A 23,025-nucleotide genomic window follows, 5' to 3' on the forward strand; every position below is an offset into this window, starting at 1 on the left:
TTTTGTTTTATTTTATAAACTACTGACACCATTTCACCCTAATTAAAAATAGAAGTATTGTCATTTAGAACATTTATTTGCAGTAAATGACAACTGGTCAAAATAAGAAAAGATGCAGTGTTGTCTGACCTCGAATAATGCAAAGAAAATAAGTTCATATTCATTTTTAAACAACACAATACTAATGTTTTAACTTAGGAAGAGTTCAGAAATCAATTGCGTCTTGGCATGCTCTCCACCAGTCTTTCACATTGATGTTGGGTGATTTTATGCCACTCCTGGGCATAAAAATTCAAGCAGCTCAGCTTTGTTTGATGGCGTGTGACCATCCATCTTCCTCTTGATCACATTCCAGAGGTTTTCAATGGGGTTCAGGTCTGGAGATTGGGCTGGCCATGACATGGTCTTGATCTGGTAGTCCTCCATCCACACCTTGATTGAAGTGGCTGTGTGGCATGGAGCAATGTACTGCTGGAAAAAAACGATTCCAGCCTTGCTGAAGCACCTCCAAGATCATCACCGATCCTCCACCAAATTTCACAGTGGATGCGTGACACTGTGGCTTGTAGGCCTCTCCAGGTCTCACATCAGGCAGATTTGTCTTTGTGAAGGACGCATGAATTAAGCCATGTTCAAGGTTGTCCTGGAAGAAAACTTGCTTCATGCTGCGGGGATGTTTTGAACGGAGCAAAGTACAGAGATATTCTTGATGAAAACCTGCTCCAGTGTGCTCAGGACCTCAGACTGGGGTGAAGGTTCACCTTTCAACAGGAAAACCACACTAAGCACGCAGCCAAGATTACACAGGAGTGGCTTTGGGACATGTCTCTGAATGTCCTTGAGTGGACCAGCCAGAGCCCGGACTTGAACCCGATCTAACATCTATCCAGAGCGACTTACAAATTGGTGCATTCACCTTATGGCATCCAGTGGAACAGTCACTTTACAATAGTGCATCTAAATCTTAAAGGGGGGGGGGGGGTGAGAAGGATTACTTATCCTATCCTAGGTATTCCTTAAAAAGGTGGGGTTTCAGGTGTCTCCGGAAGGTGGTGATTGACTCCGCTGTCCTGGCGTCGTGAGGGAGTTTGTTCCACCATTGGGGGGGCCAGAGCAGCAAACAGTTTTGACTGGGCTGAGCGGGAACTGTACTTCCTCAGTGGTAGGGAGGCGAGCAGGCCAGAGGTGGATGAACGCAGTGCCCTTGTTTGGGTGTAGGGCCTGATCAGAGCCTGGAGGTACTGAGGTGCCGTTCCCCTCACAGCTCCGTAGGCAAGCACCATGGTCTTGTAGCGGATGACCATGGTCTTATAGCTGTGCAGGAACACTCCCCACCCATCCCGACAGAGCTTGAGAGGATGTGCAGAGAAGAATGGAAGAATGGGAAAAACTCCCCAATAGCAGTGTGCCAAGCTTGTAGCATCATACCCAAGAAGACTGCAAACATTGCAAACACACATACTCTAGGGCTGCACGATATGTGCAGAAAATCAAATTGCACTTTTTTTTTTTGCCGAATATTGCGTTGGCCATTTCACTTGCGATATAGATCAAAACACTTGGTCATCTGTTGGAATCATAGAAACCGAATTATTTATATGAAGAAACAAAGTGAAAAGCAGCATCGTTCTTGCTTTGTACAATCCCTTGACTGCATTTGACCTAACAGAAAAGCATGCAAACTAACAAATGGAGGAAGCTACAAAAACAGATAAATGAGTGTTCTGTCAATCACCGCATTCTTATCGACAGACTCAACAGCCTTGGTTTCTCAAATGACTGCCTCGCCTGGTTCACCAACTACTTCTCAGATAGAGTTCAGTGTGTCAAATTGGAGGGCCTGTTGTCCGTACCTCTGGCAGTCTCTATGGGGGTGCCACAGGGTTCAATTCTTGGGCCGACTCTTTTCTCTTTATACATGGTGATTCTCTGATCCACCTCTACACAGACGACATCATTCTGTAAAGTTCTGGCCCTTCTTTGGATATTGTGTTAGCAAACCTTCATATTAGCTTCAACGCCATACAACACGCCTTCCATGGCCTCCAACTGCTCTTAAATGCAAGTAAAACTAAATGCATGCTCTTTAACCGATCGCTGCCCGCATCCGCCTGCCCGTCTAGCATCACTGACTATCCTACTGATCCTTGACTTAAGCAATGTCATTTACAAAATAGCCTTCAACACTCTACTCAGCAAATTGGATGCAGTCTATCACTGCGACCTGTATGCTCTCGCTGGCTGGCCCTTACTTCATACTCGTTTCCAAACCCACTGGCTCCAGGTCATCTATACGTCTTTGCTAGGTAAAGCCCTGCCTTATCTCAGCTCACTGGTCACCTTAGCAGCACCAACCCCTAGCACGCGCTCCAGCAGGTATATTTCACTGCTCATCCCCAAAGCCAATTCCTCATTTGGCCGCCTTTCCTTCCAGTTCTCTGCTGCCAATGACTGGAACGAATTGCAATAATCACTGAAGCTGGAGACTCATATCTCCCTCACTAACTTTAAGCATCAGCTGTCAGAGCAGCTTACCGATCATTGCACATTTACATAGCCCATCTGTGAATAGCCCACCCAACTACCTCATCCCCATATGGTTATTTATGTTTTTGCTCCTTTGCACACCCCAGTATCTCTACTTGCACATCTATCACTCCAGTGTTTAATTGTTAAATTGTAATTAAATTAAATTGTAATTATTTCACCGCTATGGCCTATTTATTGCCTACCTCCCTAATCTTACTACATTTGCACACACTGTATTTAGACTTTTCTACTGTGTTATTGACTGTCGGTTTGTTTATCCCATGTGTAACTCTGTTGTTTATGTTGCACTGTTTTGCTCTATCTTGGCCAGGTCGCAGTTGTAAATGAGAACTTGTTCTCAACTAGCCTACCTGGTTAAGTAAAGGTGAAATAAAAATACATTCTGAGTTGCATTTCAAAACTATTGCATGCAATATGGATCCCTTGCGATTTGTATGTGAATTGGATGAATTGTGCAGCCCTAACACCCATAAATGTTTGATGCTGCTACTAATATTGCTACCCCATATCCAACCCTGTCCCCTGATGCTGCTACAGGCTGCTGTTTGCTTGGGTTTCTCTACCTTTTCCCTATTTCAGGTGTGTATGTGTGCATGTGCATTACCAATCAGCAGTAGGGACTGCTGGGAGAGAGTGTGATGAGAGGGCGTAGCTGTGCCACAGCCTGTCACTGCTGACCAGTCCACTGTGCACTCGCTGTGGGTCTAGATCAGTGTGTGTGTGTGTCCAGTTCCAGCCATATTCACTATGTGTGTCGTGGCTGTAGATCAGTGTACCATGGCAAGAGATAATGGGGCAGAAACAGCCGGTCAGGGCTCAGTGATTAGTCTGCAACTGTAGGAGAAAGAAAGACAGAGCGAGGGATGAGGTGAGTGAGCAGTCAGTGACTGGGAGGCTGGGAGCTAGCCTGTGGGCTTTCACCTGATCAAACTCGAGTAACTGACACAATAATTTAAAATTCCAAAAACAATGAATTCAGCAGTATTGATTTTGTTATGTTTGAGCAAAATAACACATTAGCCATGGCAAAATGCATAGAATTGTAGGAAATGTGCTTTAAAACTGCAAGATTGTATCTCAGCGCCATGACAAAATGTAGAGAATTATTGGAAATTTGCTCTAAAACTTCAAAAATGTCTCTCAGCTCCGTGGAGAGATGTGTGGAACTGCAGGAAATCATCTTAAAATCCGCACCTATTGCCACCACGCCACCTGCCACGTCCACCACATAAGCCCCCTTTTTATGTTTTATTTTTACTTTGTTTTTATTGCGGAACACAAAGAAAGTATAAAGTAAAGTAAAAACAATAAAGATCTGGCACATCATACATTCATCAGATTAGTTACATTGACATCATCTTTGAACGAGACAATTTTCACGTACGAAACCCGTTTTTCCCAGTATTCCTGACCTCTCTCCTCTTAAGTTCTTCAAGCAAAGGTCATACGCTCCTTGTGGTGTATTTCTTTAATAACATCTATTCATAATGTCACTGTCTTTTTGTAGCCATTTCCTAGTGAAAGCCTTTTTACTGGCTGCCAGTAGGACCTTCAAGAGGTACTTTTCTCTAGTGTGTTATCAGGTATTTCACCATAGTACAAAGAAATGAATGTTTGTTATATGTCAAATCCCATTATTTTTCCAATGTTAGATCTTATTTCTCCCCAGTAAGTTTCAATTGCGGGGCAGGACCAAAAGATATGGGAGTAATCTGCCCTTGATAGCCCACATACTCTCCAACAAGGGTGTAGGGAGCCAGTCTGTTTTGATTTCAGTTTAGGTGTTCTGAAGACCGTATAACATTCTTCCAACAGAATTCTCTCCATGACCTTGTTGAGTCTCTAATATGTTCAACCATGTTTTATCAGTTATTTCAATGTCAAGTTCCTCCTCCCATTTCTTTTTAATATCGTTTGTAGAATGTTTCTTTGAGGATGGGAATCTCCAAGTAAAGATTTGAAACAGTTTTCTTTGTTACTCCCCAAGTTGTATGCATTAGTGAATACTTGGATACACTTTGAGGTGTTCGAGGGTCAATCACTTTTATCTCCCTGAACTTCTTAAGGTATAGGGGGCATCATTTTCACTTTTGGATAAATAGCGCGCCCAATTTCAACTTCCTGCTACTCATGCCAAGAATATAAGATATGCATATTATTAGTAGATTTGGATAGAAAACACTCTGAAGTTTCTAAAACTGTTTGAATCATGTCTGTGAGTATAACAGAACTTATGTAGCAGGCAAAACCCAGAGGACTAACCATTCAGATTTTTTTTTTAGGTCTCTGTCTGTTCAGTGATTTCTCATTGGGAAACGATATTTCTTAGACACTTGTTTGCAGTTCCTACCGGATGTCAGTTCCACTGGATGTCACCAGTCTTTGGAATTTGGTTGAGGTTATTCCTTTGTGCAATGAAGAAGTACGGCCATCTAGGAACTGGGTAACACTGTTGAGAGTTGTGCAAGACTTGAAAAGTGGCGTTGGTTTGTTGTCTTCCTGTTTTGAACACAGATAGATCTGTCTTCAATTTTATCGATTATTTACTTTCAAAAATACCTAAAGTTCTATTACAAAAATAGTTTGAAATGTTTTGGCAAAGTTTACAGGTAACTTTTGAAATATTTTGTAGTGACGTTGCGCAAATTGGAAGCTGTTTTTTCTGGATCAAACACGCCAAATAAATGGACATTTTGGATATATATGGACGGAATTAATCGAACAAAAGGACCAATTATGATGTTTATGGGACATACTGGAGTGCCACCAAAAGAATCTCGTCAAAGGTAATGCATGATTTATATTTTATTTCAGCGTTTTGTGTAGCGCCTGCAGGGTTGAAATATGCTCTCTCTCTTTGCTTTCGCCGAAAATCCTTTTAAAAATTTGACATGTTGGTTGGATTCACAACGAGTGTAGCTTTAATTTAGTATCATACATGTGTGATTTAAAGAAAGATTTTTATCGGATCTTAGTGGTAGAATTGAAACAATCAAATGAACGTCCTGCCGTGGTTACTGTATTTGTTCCAGCCACTGCCCGTAGAAATCCCGCCTTTCATGAACGTTTGATTTTTATATCATTTTATTTGAATTTGCTGCGCTGCATTTTCCCTGGCTTTTGGCCAAGTGGGACGCTTGCGTCCCCTATCCTAGAGAGGTTAGTAACCTCTCTGGGATATGTGGGAAGCTAGCGTCCCACATATCCCATATCCTTTCATCAAATCAAACGTTCATGAAAGGCGGGATTTCTACGGGCAGTGGCTGGAACAAATACAGTAACCACGGCAGGACGTTCATTTGATTGTTTCAATTCTACCACTAAGATCTGCAGGAAGTGAATTCCACCTGTCCAGGTCATCATATATTTTCTTGTTGGTGTGATCGCAATTCATGTCATATGGTTTGGGTGTATCTTTTGGTAGGTTTACTACATTTAATGGATGAAGAGGTCCAGTGGAAGTTCTACCTACTCTCTTCAGCTCCTCCTGTGAGGTATAATTATATACTAGGGCTTGGGTCTTGTGTACGTTAAGCACATACCCTGGATATTTTCCAAATGTTTGTAAAACATCCATCAATCTAGGTACACTTGAGCCTGGGTCTTTAAGGAGTAACAGAACGCCATCAGCATACATGCATATCTTATGTCCACTGCCTCTTATTGTTATTCCCTCTAAAGATGTCCTGTCTTATTGCCTGTGCTAATGGCTCGATGTACAAGAAGAGCGTGGGTGAAAGATTACAGCCTTGTCTTGCCCCTCGCTCTAATTTTATCGTTCGTGACAAATGTCCATTTATCTTTATTCTAGCGGTCGGACATGAATACAGTGTTTTGATGCACTGTATCACTTCTTGTTGAAACCAAATCTTTCCATACCTTGGAATAGATAATCCCATCCCACTGAATCAAATGCCTTTTCTGCATCTAGATTGATTCATGTAGCACTTGTATAGCACTTCGTTTGGCTGTTATTGATGCATATAGTTTATAATCCGTGTTAAGAATTGAAATAGGTCTATAGGAACTGCATTCCTTCTTATCTTTACACTCGTTTGGATAACAGAAATGATAGCTTCTCTCCACGATGGTGGTAGACCCCCCCCCCCCCGCAGAGTCCAGTTAAAACAGGCCTGTAGTAGAGGTGTTAGTTGTTCTTTGAAGGCTTTGAACCATTCTGAAGGGTAGTCGTCAGTGCCTGGAGATTTCTTTGCTTTTAGATGAGATATTGCATTGTTAATTTCCTCAGTAGTTATTTCTGAAGTAAGTCTTATCATTTTGCTCTGTGCCAATCGAGGGGAGATCAAGGGAGTTAAAATAAAAATGCTCTATTCTCTGTGCATCTGCCTTCTCTGGTTGCTTGTACAGATTTGTGTAATATGATTCAAATGCATTCTGTATCTCATCCAATTTGCATGTAATCTTCTTTGTTTTGGGCTCTTTTATTTTGAAAATGATATTCTGTGCTTGTTGTTTCCTGAGTCTCTCTGCTAGTAATTCTGTTGCCTTTTGAGCCTGTTTCATAATATCATTGCTTCAGGAACCTGAGCTTTTTCTCTACTTCTTCACTATACATCTGGTCAATTTCCTGTTTTACCTTTTGAATCTCTCGTAATATAAGAGGGTCTTTGCAATGACTAAATCGTTCCAAGTTTCTTAATGTTTCCTGTAATTTCAGCAGTTTCTGTGTTTTAATCTTTTTCTTGAGAGATGATGTGGCGATGATCTTCCCTATAATAACTGCCGTAGCTGCATCGCAGGAGATACATCCCCGTTATCGTTATTCTCCAGATAGACGTTCAATTCTGTCTTTATTGATTCCTTGAATGCTGGATCATTCAGCATGCTTGTATTAAGCCTCCATAGAGTATTTATTGGTTTGCTATCAAGGTGTAGAGTAAGGTAAACTATGATCTGATAAGTCGCTCTGGCCCGATCCTACAATCCTTAAGCCTGTGTCAATCTGCATTGTACATGAAAATGTATGGCTGAGTAAATAGTATATTCCCTATCTGTCATGTGGATGTCACGCCATACATCAAGCATTCCTGAATCCTGTAATATCCTATCTCACTTTTTAGCAACTAGTCTAATTTTCCTATTTTGATTTGTGCCGTGCGTTTTTGAGTTTAAAATCATGTTAAATTCCCCTCAGATAAGAGTGCCAGAGGTTTCTGTGGCAATTCAATCAAACACCTTCCTGTGGAAGACCATGTCACTCCCTGGGGGTGAGTATACATTAAATAATGTAACTTCCTTGTTATCCAGTTTACATTTAACAGCTATACATCTACCCTCCTTGTCTTTTATTTCTGATATGAACTCAAAATAAACTGAATTTGGGATCAAGATTGCAACTCCCCTTCTATCCATTTTGTAAGAAGTTTAAAAAAATATTCCTATATCCCATTTTCTTGAGTTTCTCATGTTCAGGTGTGGATAAGTGAGTTTCCTGACAGAATAGTAGGTCAACTCTCTCCCGTTTCATCTTTGCTATGACCTTACTTCTCTTAAATGTCACTCCCCAGTCCGTTTACATTGAGACTTATGACCTTAAATTCCCTAATGATGCATCAATCTAAAAAAAAACACCTGTGCCCCATAACTTCCAGCTTAACATGAGCCTCAAAAAGAACGAAAATTCAAGAATGTTAAAAAAGTCGACCAAAGTGGGAAAATCTAAACCCTTTTTTGACAGACACACAAATGCGTACACACACACACCCCAGCATTACTCCGTTCTGAATCATTAAACCTCACTGAGGTCACATCACTGGCAACGACACGGATTACCCCTGTGATGACCTCATTGACTGTCCCTCTTTGATGACCTCACCCAGTCTGCCTGTTTACTGATGACGGACAGGATTGCAGAGTGTTCTTATATTATGTCACTCTGTGTTAATCACAGTACCTCATGTCCCTTTGACCTCTGAGTGTCTTTTCTCTCCTTCGTTTCATCCCTCTCTTCTCCCCCTCACTCATGGCCCCATACTGAGAGAGCTGATTTTAGTGTGTTCTGCGTGTGGTCATCTGAGTTCAGGGGTCATCCGGTAGAAGGCTGAGTGCAACCCACTGCAGCTGGCTGGCTGTGTCTCCGCACGTGCATATATTTGGCCAAGCTGAACACAGAAATCTCTTCACTGAAAGGCATGTGAAACAAAATTGTGTACTTCCCTCTTAATAAAACATGGAGATAGTGTGATAATCTGGCTGGTGAGATCTAATGCACTAGGCCCCTCTTTAGACCCTGGAGCTGGAGCCTCCTGTCTCTTCCTGTTGTTCACTGTCCCACTGGGAAGGTGTCCAAGCCAACCCTCACACACACACACTTCCTGTTGCTGTGGAGAGAGCATGTGTTTATGTGTTGCTGTCTGAGGGGTGTTGGGAAGCCATGGGAATGGACTGAGTGCCAAGAAACACTGGGGGTGACCTTCAAGCAGTGCGGAGGTCACATGTACACACACAAACACACATATGTGCTCTGCTGGGCAAAGAAACATCTAAACATCTCTATCTTATTCCTCTTTGTCTATTTCACACCTCTGCTTTGGCAGCAAATTCACACTGAGGTTTATGTTAGCAGTTACACACAAACAAGTGTGGAAACGGGTTCTGTGTCGTCCCTGTGTCCCTGGTGTCCAGATATAATGACTACAGAGCTATTTTAGCTCTCAACTCTGAAACTGGTTCTCAGAAACCTAGGTTAAAAAATAGCCATTAGGAGAGAGGCTGACTCCAACAGTACCCAGTCCCTGTCTAGTCTCTCTCTGCCCTTTCTCTTCCCTAATCCTTGTGTCCCCTTGTGTGTGGATTGTTTTGGCGTTCCCGGCCCTTTGACTAACAAACACATTCTCTATCCTCTCGTCCATCTGACAGTGAGACAATAGAAGGGAAGCTCTGTGTATGGAACTCATGGTACAGTTGCTACAGTCTGTCCAATCACAGGCGGGCAGAGACAACAATGATCATTTGCCTCTCGTCGTTAAACAGTGCACTAGTTTTAACCCTTTCTCTGGTCAACATAAGGAAAAATTGTTTTTTATCTGAGTGAGTGTGACACTGTCACAATAATGACTGACTGTGCCAGTGTTAGAGCTATTCTCTTCAGCTTTATCTATGCACTTAAAACCGTGGGCTGTGATTTGTCTTTGCCAGCCATCCACACTGACATTTACTGGATGCTTTATGGTAGCATTGACTCTCTCTCTCTAAATGGCTTTCACACCTGTAGTACTGTAGTAGTAGCCTACACGCTCACTGTCACGCTGTGGTGTCCTGGATGGTTGCATTTTCTCTGGAAATGTGGACAATCCAATGTCATTTCACGCTCTCTCTGTCATCGCTATTGATGTTACTTGCAGGCTTCCTCCTTTCCCTTTGAAAGTGAAACGAGGAACCATCGTTGCTCCTGCTGCATTGTGTTCTTGTGAAGGCCTTTTTTAAGAGGTTCACATATTGATGGAGCCAGAGAGCTGATGCATATATAGCAGAAGTGAATTTAGATAGCCTTCCAATTTGTGCTAAATAAGCTATCCCAAGAAATTGTCTCCTCACACTCTCGCTCTCTTTCTCATTCCTACCTTCTAATTTAAAAGTGGAGGTTCTCAGGACGAGAACAATCTCTCTCTCTGTTTGTCGCCTCCTTCTTGTCAGCTGTGAAGTGAATTGCAGGTTTTTGTGAAATTGTTTCAGCATCCTCTCCCCTCCTAGCGAGCTTCCAGTCGGCCATATTGAATCACAGCTAATGTTTCTTATCAGAAGTCCCTTTCTCCCATTGTAATGGCTAAATTGTGTTTCCAGGGTGACAGTTAGAGTTATTTTCAGTGTATTGCCTCCGTTTCCCAGGCTGTGTTGAGAAGTGTCTGCTCAGTGCTGATAAATATGGCCGACGATGAGGCAGGCTGATTGATGTGGAACCAGTAGCCTTCACTGCCTGTGAGGTAACAGCTGCCCAGAGCAATGGCACACCACAGACCCAGTTCCCAGTGTAGAAGCACCACAAGAAGCCAACAACATGCACATCATGGTGCCCGCAGTGCCATGCCAAAGAGCCCACTGAGGACCTTGCTAGCCGTCACTGCCTGGCCAGTGGCCAAGCTGGAAAGGCTTGAAATACAGCATTTTCTAACCAGCATTTCTCAACAACAAATTAGAAATCCCTTAGCCTACCTGGGCCATAGCCTTTTATGGGCCTTAAGCCCCCATTTTATTTGGGGTACGGAAATGTTTTGCCTGGAAGGTGCCCCCCCTTCCCTGTGGCGGTCCTCATCAGAGCCAGTTTCATCATAGCGCTTGATGGTTTTTGCGACTGCACTTGAAGAAACGTTCAAAGTTCTTGACATTTCCCAGATTGAATGACCTTCATGTCTTAAAGTAATGATGGACTGTCATTTCTCTTTGCTTATTGGAGTTGTTCTTGCCATAATATGGGCTATCTTTTACCAAATAGGGCCATCTTCTGTATACCACCCCTACCTTGTCTCAACACAACTGATTGGCTCAAACGCATTAAGAAGGAATTAAATTCCACAAATGAACATTTAACAAGGCACACCTGTTAATTGGAATGCATTCCAGGTGACTACCTCAAGAAGCTGGTTGAGAGAATGCCAAGAGTGTGCAAAGCTGTCATCAAGGCAAAGGATTTGTTTCACACTTTGTTTTTTGGGTTACTACATGATTCCAGATGTGTTATTTCATAGTTTAGATGTCTTCACTATTATTCTACAATGTAGAAAGTAGTAAAAATAAAAAATAAACTGGAATGAGTAAGTGTGTCCAAACTTTTGACTGGTGCTGTATATATATTTACAAAACAATATATGGGGGATTGGAAGTGATTCTGACAATTACATTGATGGAAGATACAATCTATCTGCAATATTAAAGCTGATCTACCCCCTAAAAAAGTGTGTGTGAGTGTGTGTGTGTATATATATATATATATATATATATATATATATATATATATATATATACAGTTGAAGTCAGAAGTTTACATACACTTAGGTTGGAGTCATTAAAACTTGTTTTTCAACCACTCCACAAATGTCTTGTTAACAAACTACAGTTTTGGCAAGTTGGTTAGGACATCTACTTTGTGCATGACACAAGAGTTCCCATAAGCTGAGCACTTGTTGGCTGCTTTTCTTTCACTTTGCAGTCCTGGGAAGGAGAGGAGGACCAAAGTGCAGCGTGGTTATTGTTGAACATCTTTAATAAAGATGATAACTTGAACAGTATACATATACAAAAACAAGAAAACGTGGAAAAACCAAAACAGTCCTAACTGGTGCAAAACACAGAGACAGGAAACAATCACCCACGAAATACCCAAAGAATATGGCTGCCTAAATATGGCTCCCAATCAGAGACAACGATAAACACCTGCCTCTGATTGAGAACCACTCTAGGCAACCATAGACTTACCTAGAATACTACACTGAACACAACCCCATCAATCTACAAAAACCCTAGACAAGACAACACATAATCACCCATGTCACACCCTGGCCTAACCACAAATAATAAAGAAAACACAAAATACTAAGGCCAGGGCGTGACACTGACACATCCCAAACCTTCTCAATTTGGTTAAGGTTGGAAGATTGTGGAGGCCAGGTCATCTGATGCAGCATTCCATCACTCTCCTTGGTAAAATAGCCCTTACACAGCCTGGAGGTGTGTTGGGTCATTGTCCTGTTGAAAAACAAATGATAGTCCCACTAAGTCAAAACCAGATGGGATGACATATCGCTGCAGAATGCTGTGGTAGCCATGTTGGTTAAGTGTGCCTTGAATTCTAAATAAATCACAGTGTCACCAGCAAAGCACCCCCACACCATAACACCTCCTCCTCCATGCTTTATGGTGGGAAATACACAGGCGGAGGTCATCCGTTTACCCACACCACGTCTCACAAAGACACTGCGATTGGAACCAAAAATCTCCAATTTGGACTCCAGACAAAAGGACAGATTCCCACTGGTCTATTGTCCATTGCTCATGTTTCTTGGCCCAAGCAAGTCTATTCTTCTTATTGGTGTCCGTTAGTAGTGGTTTCTTTGCAGCAATTCGACCATGAAGGCCTGATTCACGCAGTCTCCTCTGAAGAGTTGATGTTGAGATGTGTCTGTTACTTGAACTCTGTGAAGCATTTATTTGGGCTGCAATTTCTGGGGCTGGTAACTCTAATGAATGATCTTCTGCAGCAGAGGTAACTTTAACTTCATCATAGTGCTTGATGGGTTTTGTGACTGCACTTGAAGAAACTTTAAAAGTTATAGAAATGTCCCGTTTTGACTAACCTTCATGTCTTAAAGTAATGATGGACTGTCATTTCTCTTTGCTTATTTGAGCTGTTCTTGCCATAATATGGACTTGGTCTTTTACCAAATAGGACCATTTTCTGTATACCACCCCTACCTGGATTTATATTTGCCATGTATTTTCCAACAGTGCTGTGATGTTTCACAAAAGTTCGCAATCTTTCTATTCTCGTAGTTTCTACAGATTGTAAAATGTTTTGTTGTTGCTAAAAGTATTTTTAGGTTATTGATCAATTGACTATCACCTTTCAGATCACCCAGTAGTGCTATCTGCAGAGTTAGCTCTAGGTAAATGTTGCAATTCTTCAGCCATTCCTGGACCTGTGACCAAAAACAAGCTGCATTTGGACAGTACCAAAATAAATGACTCTGTTGGTAAGTTAGTCTACCCAGCTAATAGAGTGACTGACATAACAAGATGGAAATCACTGATGCACAACCAAATTTCAAAATTGCACCTTGTGTATTCTATTATTCTAATGCTCGACAGTACGATGAAACCCTGACTTAGTCCCCCCCCACCCCCTCCTCCCCCCCAACCAAATGTAATAATATATACTTATTTTTTGGGGGTGGTCAGACGCTTATGCCTGGCCCTGGGGGCTGCCCCACACACACTTCTTGCATGAAACACATGCGCGCACACACACACACACACACACACACACACACACACACACACACACACACACACACACACACACACACACACACACACACACACACACACACACACACACACACACACACACACACACACACACACACACAGGGCCCAGCATACTATGGATTTGTATTTTAGTTGTGTCTGTGAGTGGATTGTCTTTGGATTAGATATTCTGCTGTCCAATCTCTTCTCCCTGGCCAGTCTGCTGACTGACTTCTCACACTGGGGAGCACAGCGCTCAGAGCAGAGCATGGAGTCTAGACAAACAGACAATTAATAACACCTGAAATAGCTTTTATATCTGCCTGCCTGCTCTCTCCTTTTGGACTGAAATGGTAGCATAAGCTTTCCCCACCTTTGTCGCTGGTACACATTAACTTTTGTAGCGGGGTTTTGAAAGATACAACTGTATATTGTTTTTTAACACAATGGGTTGTAGAAGGGAATGAAGGTGTTTGTGTGGGTCTTAATGAGTCTTAATGAATGTTACCGAGGGGTTAATTGGATCAACTCATCTGCATAGAACATCTGGCTCACACACACACACACACACACACACACACACACACACACACACACACACACACACACACACACACACACACACACACACACACACACACACACACACACACACACACACACACACACACACACACACACACACACACACACACACACACACACACACACACACACACACACACACACACACACTAATATACACACGCATGTTTAAAAGTCCTCATGTACTGCTACTTTTCCTATTGACTGCAGTTCCACCTGTTTTCGATGTAAACACCTGTGTGCTTCTTCCTGTCGTGTTTTCCCCTTGACCTTCACTCTCCTCTCGCTTCCTCTCTTCTCAAATCAATACTGTAGAAGACACTATTGTAGGAGGCTGTGGTTTTCTATCGAAATGAACAATAAATCACGCATATTGTCAAATGTCGGAGGGTGTTTTTCTAGATCTCAGGCAAATGTCTGAAGGTGTACATATGCATGTACACGCACGCACGCACACGCACGCACGCGCGCGCACACACACACACACACACACACACACACACACACACACACACACACACACACACACACACACACACACACACACACACACACACACACACACACACACACACACACACACACACACACACACACACACACACACACACACACACACACACACACACACACACACACACACACACCATTCTCCTGTCTCTCTCTGCAAACTACCTGTCCCAGGGGGTGGATCTGTCTGATCAGCAGGTCCAGACTGGAGGTAGAGAACTAGGCCATGAGACTACTGGAGCAGGGCGTGGATCTGTCTGATCAGCAGAGCCGGACTGGAGGTGGAGAACCAGGCCAGGAGACTACTGGAGCAGGGGGTGGATCTGCTGATCAGCAGAGCCAGACTGGAGGTGGAGAACTAGGCCATGAGACTACTGGAGCAGGGGGTGGATCTGTCTGATCAGCAGAGCCAGACTGAAGGTAGAGAACCAGGCCAGGAGACTACTGGAGCAGGGCGTGGATCTGTCTGATCAGCAGAGCCGGACTGGAGGTGGAGAACCAGGCCAGGAGACTACTGGAGCAGGGGGTGGATCTGCTGATCAGCAGAGCCAGACTGGAGGTGGAGAACTAGGCCAGGAGACTACTGGAGCAGGGGGTGGATCTGTCTGATCAGCAGAGCCAGACTGGAGGTGGAGAACTAGGCCATGAGACTACTGGAGCAGGGGGTGGATCTGTCTGATCAGCAGAGCCAGACTGGAGGTGGAGAACTAGGCCAGGAGACTACTGGAGCAGGGGGTGGATCTGTCTGATCAGCAGAGCCAGACTAGAGGTAGAGAACCAGGCCAGGAGACTAATGGAGCAGGGGGTGGATCTGTCTGATCAGCAGAGCCAGACTGGAGGTGGAGAACCAGGCCAGGAGACTACTGGAGCAGGGGGTGGATCTGTCTGATCAGCAGAGCCAGACTGGAGGTGGAGAACCAGGCCAGGAGACTACTGGAGCAGGGGGTGGATCTGTCTGATCAGCAGAGCCAGACTGGAGGTGGAGAACCAGGCCAGGAGACTACTGGAGCAGGGGGTGGATCTGTCTGATCAGCAGAGCCAGACTGGAGGTAGAGAACCAGGCCAGGAGACTACTGGAGCAGGGGGTGGATCTGTCTGATCAGCAGAGCCAGACTGGAGGTAGAGAACCAGGCCAGGAGACTACTGGAGCAGGGGGTGGATCTGTCTGATCAGCAGAGCCAGACTGGAGGTGGAGAACCAGGCCAGGAGACTACTGGAGCAGGGGGTGGATCTGTCTGATCAGCAGAGCCAGACTGGAGGTGGAGAACCAGGCCAGGAGACTACTGGAGCAGGGGGTGGATCTGTCTGATCAGCAGAGCCAGACTGGAGGTAGAGAACCAGGCCAGGAGACTACTGGAGCAGGGGGTGGATCTGTCTGATCAGCAGAGCCAGACTGGAGGTGGAGAACCAGGCCAGGAGACTACTGGAGCAGGGGGTGGATCTGTCTGATCAGCAGAGCCAGACTGGAGGTGGAGAACCAGGCCAGGAGACTACTGGAGCAGGGGGTGGATCTGTCTGATCAGCAGAGCCAGACTGGAGGTAGAGAACCAGGCCAGGAGACTACTGGAGCAGGGGGTGGATCTGTCTGATCAGCAGAGCCAGCCTGGAGGTAGAGAACCAGGCCAGGAGACTACTGGAGCAGGGGGTGGATCTGTCTGATCAGCAGAGCCAGACTGGAGGTGGAGAACCAGGCCAGGAGACTACTGGAGCAGGGGGTGGATCTGTCTGATCAGCAGAGCCAGACTGGAGGTGGAGAACCAGGCCAGGAGACTACTGGAGCAGGGCATGGAGACACAGGTAGGGGACACACACAGTCAAATCAAATTTTATTTGTCACATGCGCCGAATACAACAAGTGTAGACTTTATCGTGAAATGCTTACTTACAAGCCCTTAACCAACAGTGCAGTTCAAGAAAAGTTAAGAACATATTTACCAAGTAGATTAAAATAAAAAGTAAGAATAAAAGTAACAAGGCTGTATACAGGGGGCACCAGTACCGAGTCAGTATGCGGGGGTACAGGTTAGTTTATGGTAATCTGTACATGTAGGTGGGGGTAAAGTGACTACATAGATAATAAACAGCGAGTAGCAGCAATGTACAAAAAGGGAGGGGGTTCAATGTAAATTGTCCGGTGGCGTTTGGATTAATTGTTCAGCAGTCTTATGGCTTGAGGGTAGAAGCTGTTGAGGAGCCTTTTGGTCCTAGACTTGGCGCTCCGGTATCGCTTGCCGTGCGGTAGCAGAGAGAGCAGTCTATGACTTGGGTGACTGGAGTCTCTGACAATTTTATGGGCTTTCCTCTAACATCGCCTATTATGTAGGTCCTGGACTGCAGGAAGCTTGGCCCCAATGATGTACTGGGCTGTACGCACTACCCTCTGTAGCGCCTTACGGTCAGATGCCGAGCAGTTGCCATACCAGGCGATGATACAACCATGGTGCAGCTGTGGAACCATTTGAGGATATGGGGACCCATGCCAAATCTTTTCAGTCTCCTGAGGGGGAAAAGGTGTTGTCGTGCCCTCTTCACAACTGTCTTTGTATGTTTGTACCATGATAGTTCGTTGGTGATGTGGACACCAAGGAATTTGAATTTCTCGACCCGCTCCACTACAGGCCATCGATGTTAATGGGTGCCTGTTTAGCATGTCTTTTCCTGTAGTCCACAATCAGCTCCTTTGTCTTGCTCACATTGAGGGAGAGGTTGTTGTCCTGGCACCACACTGCCAGTTATCTGACCTCCTCCCAATACCCTGTCTCATCATTGTCGGTGATCAGTCTGGCTCTTCCCCCACTGTTGTGTCGTCAGCAATCTTAATGTGTGGAGTGCGATTGAGGATTGCTTCATCTGTGGATCTGTTGGGGCGGTATGCGAATTGGAGTGGGTCCAGGGTTCCCGGGAGGATGCTGTTGATGTGAGCCATGACCACCCTTTTAATGCACTTCATGGCTACCGACGTGAGTGCCGCGGGGCGGTAATCATTTAGGCAGGTTATCTTTGCTTCCTTGGGCACAGGGACTATGGTGGTCTGCTTGAAACATGTAGGTATTACATGCGGTCAGGGAAAGGTTGAAAATGTCAGTGAAGGCACTTGACAGTTTGTCCGCGCATGCTTTGAGTACACGTCCTGGTAATCCGTCTGGCCCAGCGACTTTGAATGTTGACTTGTTTAAAGGTTTTGTTCACATCGGCTACCAAGAGCGTTATCACACAGTCATCTAGAACAGCTGGTGCTCTCGTGCATGCTTCAGTGTTGCTTGCCTCAAAGCGAGCATAAAAGCCATTTAGCTTGTCTGGTAGGCTTGCTTCACTGGGCAGCTCGCGCCTGGGTTTCCCTTTGTTGTCCGTAATCGTTTTCAAGCCCTGCCACTTCCGGCGAGCGTCAGTGCCGGTGTAGTAGGATTCAATCCTAATCCTGTATTGACGCTTTGCTTGTTTGATTGTTCGTCTGAGGGCACAGTGCGATTTCTTTTAAGTGTCCGGATTAGTCTACAAAGAAAATGCTAAATAGTTTCCACATATTTTTTGCCATTTGGCCAAAACGAGAATTCACTGTAGCCTTAAACAAGCAGGCTCAAGATGGGTTTCCGTTGGGTAATATATGACCCGGTGTGGCCCAGCTGACGCTGAGTTCCAGTGACGACTCCCACTGAGATGCCTTGGCCTGTAGCACACTCACTGTGAGGACCAGATGGTCATCACTGATCTACCTCTACCTCTCTCTCTCTCTCCCCCATCTCCCACTCTCAATCCCTCTCTCTCTCTCTTCCCCTCCATCTCTCTCTCTTCCCCTCTCTCGCTCAATCTCCTCCTCTTTCTCTCTCTCAATCCCCCCTCTCTCTCACTTTACTTCTATACCCCCTCTCTCTATCTCTCACTCTACCCCCTCTCTCTACCTCTAATTCTCCACCCCCTCTCTCTATCTATCTATCTATCTATCTCTCTCTTCCTCTCTCTCTCTCTCTCTCTCTCTCTCTCTCTCTCTCTCTCTCTCTCTCTCTCTCTCTCTCTCTCTCAATCCCCCCCCTCTCTACCTCTACTTCTCTACCCCCTCTAGCTCTCACTCTACCCCCTCTCTCTACCTCTAATTCTCTACCCCCTCTCTATATCTCTCACTCTACCCCCTCTCTCTACCTCTAATTCTCTACCCCTCTCTCTATCTTTCACTCTCGCCCTCTACTTCTCTACCCCCTCTCTCTACCTCTACTTCTCTACCCCTCTATCTCTATTTCTCACTCTACCCCCTCTGCCTCTCTTCACCCTCTCTTTCTCTCTTCCCCCTCTGTTTTTCTCTACTCCCCCACCTCTCTCACTCTCTCTCTCTCTCAATTTCAATTCAATTAATTCAATTAGCTTTATTGGCATGACATAACAATGTACATTTTGCCAAAGCTTACTTTGGATAAATACAGTATTAAAATAATAATAATCAATATTGTCAACGGGACAACAGTAACAACAATCACCAAGGGTCAAAATAACTATTTAACAATAGCAATATAGAGGACATGTGCAGGTTGGTTGGTCTGTCAGACACTGTCCCTCATCTTATGGCAGGCAGCAATGTAATGCGCTGCCAACCCACAGCTCTCTGCATCCTCCCCCATCAGAGAGGTCTTTGAAACCTTGAATAAGGGTTTAAAATGTATTTTTGACATTTTGTCAGGAAATGCAGCCCTGTCTCAGGTTCTGCTGTGGTGTAGTGGTTTCACACCTGAGAGAAACCTTGACAAAGTACAGGCTCAGTGAGCCCAGCCTTGCCATTGAGAAGGGTAGACACAGGAAAACCTGACTCCCTGTATTGGAAAGGCTGTGCTCACTGAGCCTGTACTTTGTCAAGGTTTTTCTAAGGTTTTGATCAGTAGCCATGGTCAAATAGTTAGCCACGGTGTACTGTCGAGCTAGGGCCAGATAGCACTGCATTTTGGGCCAGATAGCACTGCAATATCGTTTTTTTTGGACTGTGTTGTAATTTGGTTTATTCTGATTGATTGGTTGTTCTGGTCCTGATCCTTCAGTGTGTTAGTAGAACAGGTTTGTGAACTCAGCCCCAGGAACAGCTGGATGATGGGACTCTTTATTTATTTTAGATTTTTTTTTGGCTCAGCTCTTGTCATTGCAGGGCTTGGTAATGATATGAGAGGAGTTCACTGTATTTGAGATGTTTCCAAAACTTCATTGCTCTTTTTTGAGTTTTATTATTAGTGCATATTTGCCTAATTCTGCCCTGCATGCATTGTTTGTAGTTTTCCTCTGGACATGTAGGAGAGTCTTACATACCTCTTCATGCAGGGTTTCAATGGGGGTGTTTGTCCCATTTGGTGAAATATTGTCTTGCACTGCCATGAAGTGCAATTGGTTCAGTGCAATTGGTTCAATGACACAATTTTAATAGGTATTTCAATTTGAATTAGTTTTTTAATGGCGTAGAATGCCCTACGTGCTTTCTCCCTCAGTTCATTCACTGCATCATTAAGGTGTCCAGTTTAGCTTATTTTTAAACCTAAGTAATTGTAGTGTGTGCAGTACTCGATATATTTTGCACCAATTGAGAACTTTGGTTTAATTCCCTGAGATCTGGATCTTCTCTGGGGTTTTACTGCCAGGGCCCCAGGTCTGGCATTACTGCTCTAGCAGGTCTAGGCTCTGCTGTAGGCCATGTGCTGTGGGTGACAGCAGGCATAGGTCATCTATAGGTCATCCTCGAAGACAGGCATTTAACCTCTGAATTCTGGAGGCTAACACCAGGGGCTGAGGATTTTCTAGAATAGTGGACCATTCGTTGATGTAAATATTGAAGAGTGCAGGGCTCAGATTGCAACCCTGGCGAAGGCCCCGCCCCTGGTTAAAGAATTCTGTTATTTTCTCTCTCTCTCTCTCTCTCTCTCTCTCTCTCTCTCTCTCTCTCTCTCTCTCTCTCTCTCTCTCTCTCTCTCTCTCTCTCTCTCTCTCTCTCTCTCTCTCTCTCTCTCTCTCTCTCTCTCTCATTCTGTTGGTCAGTGTACAGTTTCAGATTTAAAATCTACTTTTAGATTCACCGAACGGATACTGGAGAGAATGTTTTATCAATAGAGTTGAATCAATATTAACCTTCTATTAAAAATGTATTACTGGAAATGTTAGGAGTTCTCCAAGGTTAAGTGTAATTTGTCAACCCATACCCCAGCGAGCAGGTTGGCCACAGAACTATTAATAAAAAAGGATTGGCAGGAAACTCACATTATATTAGAGTATATTAGAGTTGAGTTGGAGGCCAGGGTCCACCCCCCGTACGGCTATCGGGGAAACACACCCTGCAGTCGGTCAAGGCTCTGAATGTAATACATATCTGATACTGACCCTCACAGCACCGCTCGGCAGCTAAAATAACACTGTCCTCGCCTGGTCCGACCTCGATTGGCCTCAGCCCTGTATGTATATCGTACCTGGAACACTGGCGTAGTGCAGTTTCTCTGCATCAATGCCAATAATAGTCAGTCCACCCTCAAAACACCAACTCACAGGGGATTGTTTCATTATGCAGTGTACTATCTGCGATGTATGTGCTATTTATAAACATTTTATGAAAATTACACATCAGCCTAACAATGAAGAAGAAAGTAGTAGGCTTGAGGATACATTCTGCCACTATTGTTGAACTCAGCGGGTTTTGTCTGGCTAGTATACACAAATGTGCTGCAATATTCAACGTAAAATAATTTAGGCCTAAATCCAAATTAAATTTGGTCTAAATATATTTTTAATTTGGCCTAATTTAAATTAGGCCTAAATCTTATTTAGACTCCCCTGGTCTCCTGAAGTCAATTTTTTTTTTGTGTGCAAATGTTTTCACCGGGGCCTGTAGGTCCATACTATACTGAGTATTGCCAACCCAGACGGTCTTTCCTGAGACATTGTGCATTATATGTCCATTGCACTTCACAAATTTAAACTCATTTTGATGCATACAAAGATACACCAGAGATCAGGGACTGTTGATATTGCAACAACACAACTCAAACACCGGTTCACCAGTAAGAACGAAGATCACTAACCTCTTTTTAGTGGTTAGAGCTTTGGGCCACTAACCAGAAGGTTGCTGGATTGAATCTCCGAGCTGACAAGGTGAAAATCTGTTGTTCTGCCCCTGAGCAAGGCAGTTAATCCACTGTTCCCCGGGCGCCGAAGACGTGGATGTCGATTAAGGCAGATTCTGTCATGTTTTGTCTTATATCATCTTGTCATTTTGCTTTTCCTTCTGTTCGTTTCCCCCTGCTGGTCTTATTAGGTTCGTTCCCTTTTTCTATCCCTCTCTCTCCCCCTCCCTCTCTCTCCTCTCTCTATCGTTCCGTTCCTGCTCCCAGCTGTTCCTATTCCCCTAATCATCATTTAGTCTTCCCACACCTGTTCCCGATCCTTTCCCCTGATTAGAGTCCCTATTTATTCCTTTGTGTTCCGTTCCTGTCCCGTCGGTTCCTTGTTTTGTATTCACCATGCTGTGATTGTGTTTCGCCCTGTCCTGTCGTGTTTTTTGCCTTCATCAGATGCTGCGTGTGAGCAGGTGTCTCGGTCCACTACGGCCTGCGCCTACCCGAAGCGACCTGCAGTCTGTGGCCGCTTCTCCAGTTATTCCCCTCTACAGACTAGAGGATTTCTGTTATTCCCTGTTTGGACTTAAATAAACTCTGTTTCTGTTAAGTCGCTTTTGGGTCCTCTTTCACCTGCATGACAGAAGGAACCGACCAAGGAATGGACCCAGCGACTTCAGACGCTCGTTACACTGCCGTCAAGATCCAAGGAGCTATGCTCGGCAGACACGAGCAGGAATTGTCTGCTGCTCGCCATGCCGTGGAGAACCTGGCCGCTCAGGTTTCCGACCTCTCTGGACAGTTCCAGAGTCTACGTCTCGTGCCACCTGTTACTTCCTGGCCTGCCGAGTCTCCAGAACCTAGGGTTAATAACCCACCTTGCTACTCCGGGCAGCCCACTGAGTGCCGCTCCTTTCTCACGCAGTGTGAGATTGTGTTCTCTCTCCAACCCAACACATACTCTAGAGAGAGAGCTCGGGTTGCTTACGTCATTTCACTCCTTACTGGCCGGGCTCGAGAATGGGGCACAGCTATCTGGGAGGCAAGGGCTGATTGCTCTAACAAGTTCCAGAACTTTAAAGAGGAGATGATTCGGGTTTTTGACCGTTCAGTTTTTGGTAGGGAGGCTTCTAGGGCCCTGGCTTCATTATGCCAAGGTGAACGGTCCATAACGGATTATTCTATTGAGTTTCGCACTCTTGCTGCCTCTAGTGAGTGGAACGAGCCGGCGCTGCTCGCTCGTTTTCTGGAGGGACTCCACGCAGTGGTTAAGGATGAGATTCTCTCCCGGGAGGTTCCTTCAGATGTGGACTCTTTGATTGCTCTCGCC

At 44.7% G+C, this 23,025-nt stretch overlaps 1 pseudogene; it reads left to right on the top strand.

The window, feature by feature from the left end:
* The window catches only part of LOC123995502, a 119,890-nt pseudogene that overhangs the window by 36,736 nt on the left and 60,129 nt on the right, over positions 1-23,025 (top strand).

The sequence above is a fragment of the Oncorhynchus gorbuscha genome, linkage group LG14 (genome assembly GCF_021184085.1).
Source record: "Oncorhynchus gorbuscha isolate QuinsamMale2020 ecotype Even-year linkage group LG14, OgorEven_v1.0, whole genome shotgun sequence".
Classification (NCBI taxonomy): domain Eukaryota; kingdom Metazoa; phylum Chordata; class Actinopteri; order Salmoniformes; family Salmonidae; genus Oncorhynchus; species Oncorhynchus gorbuscha.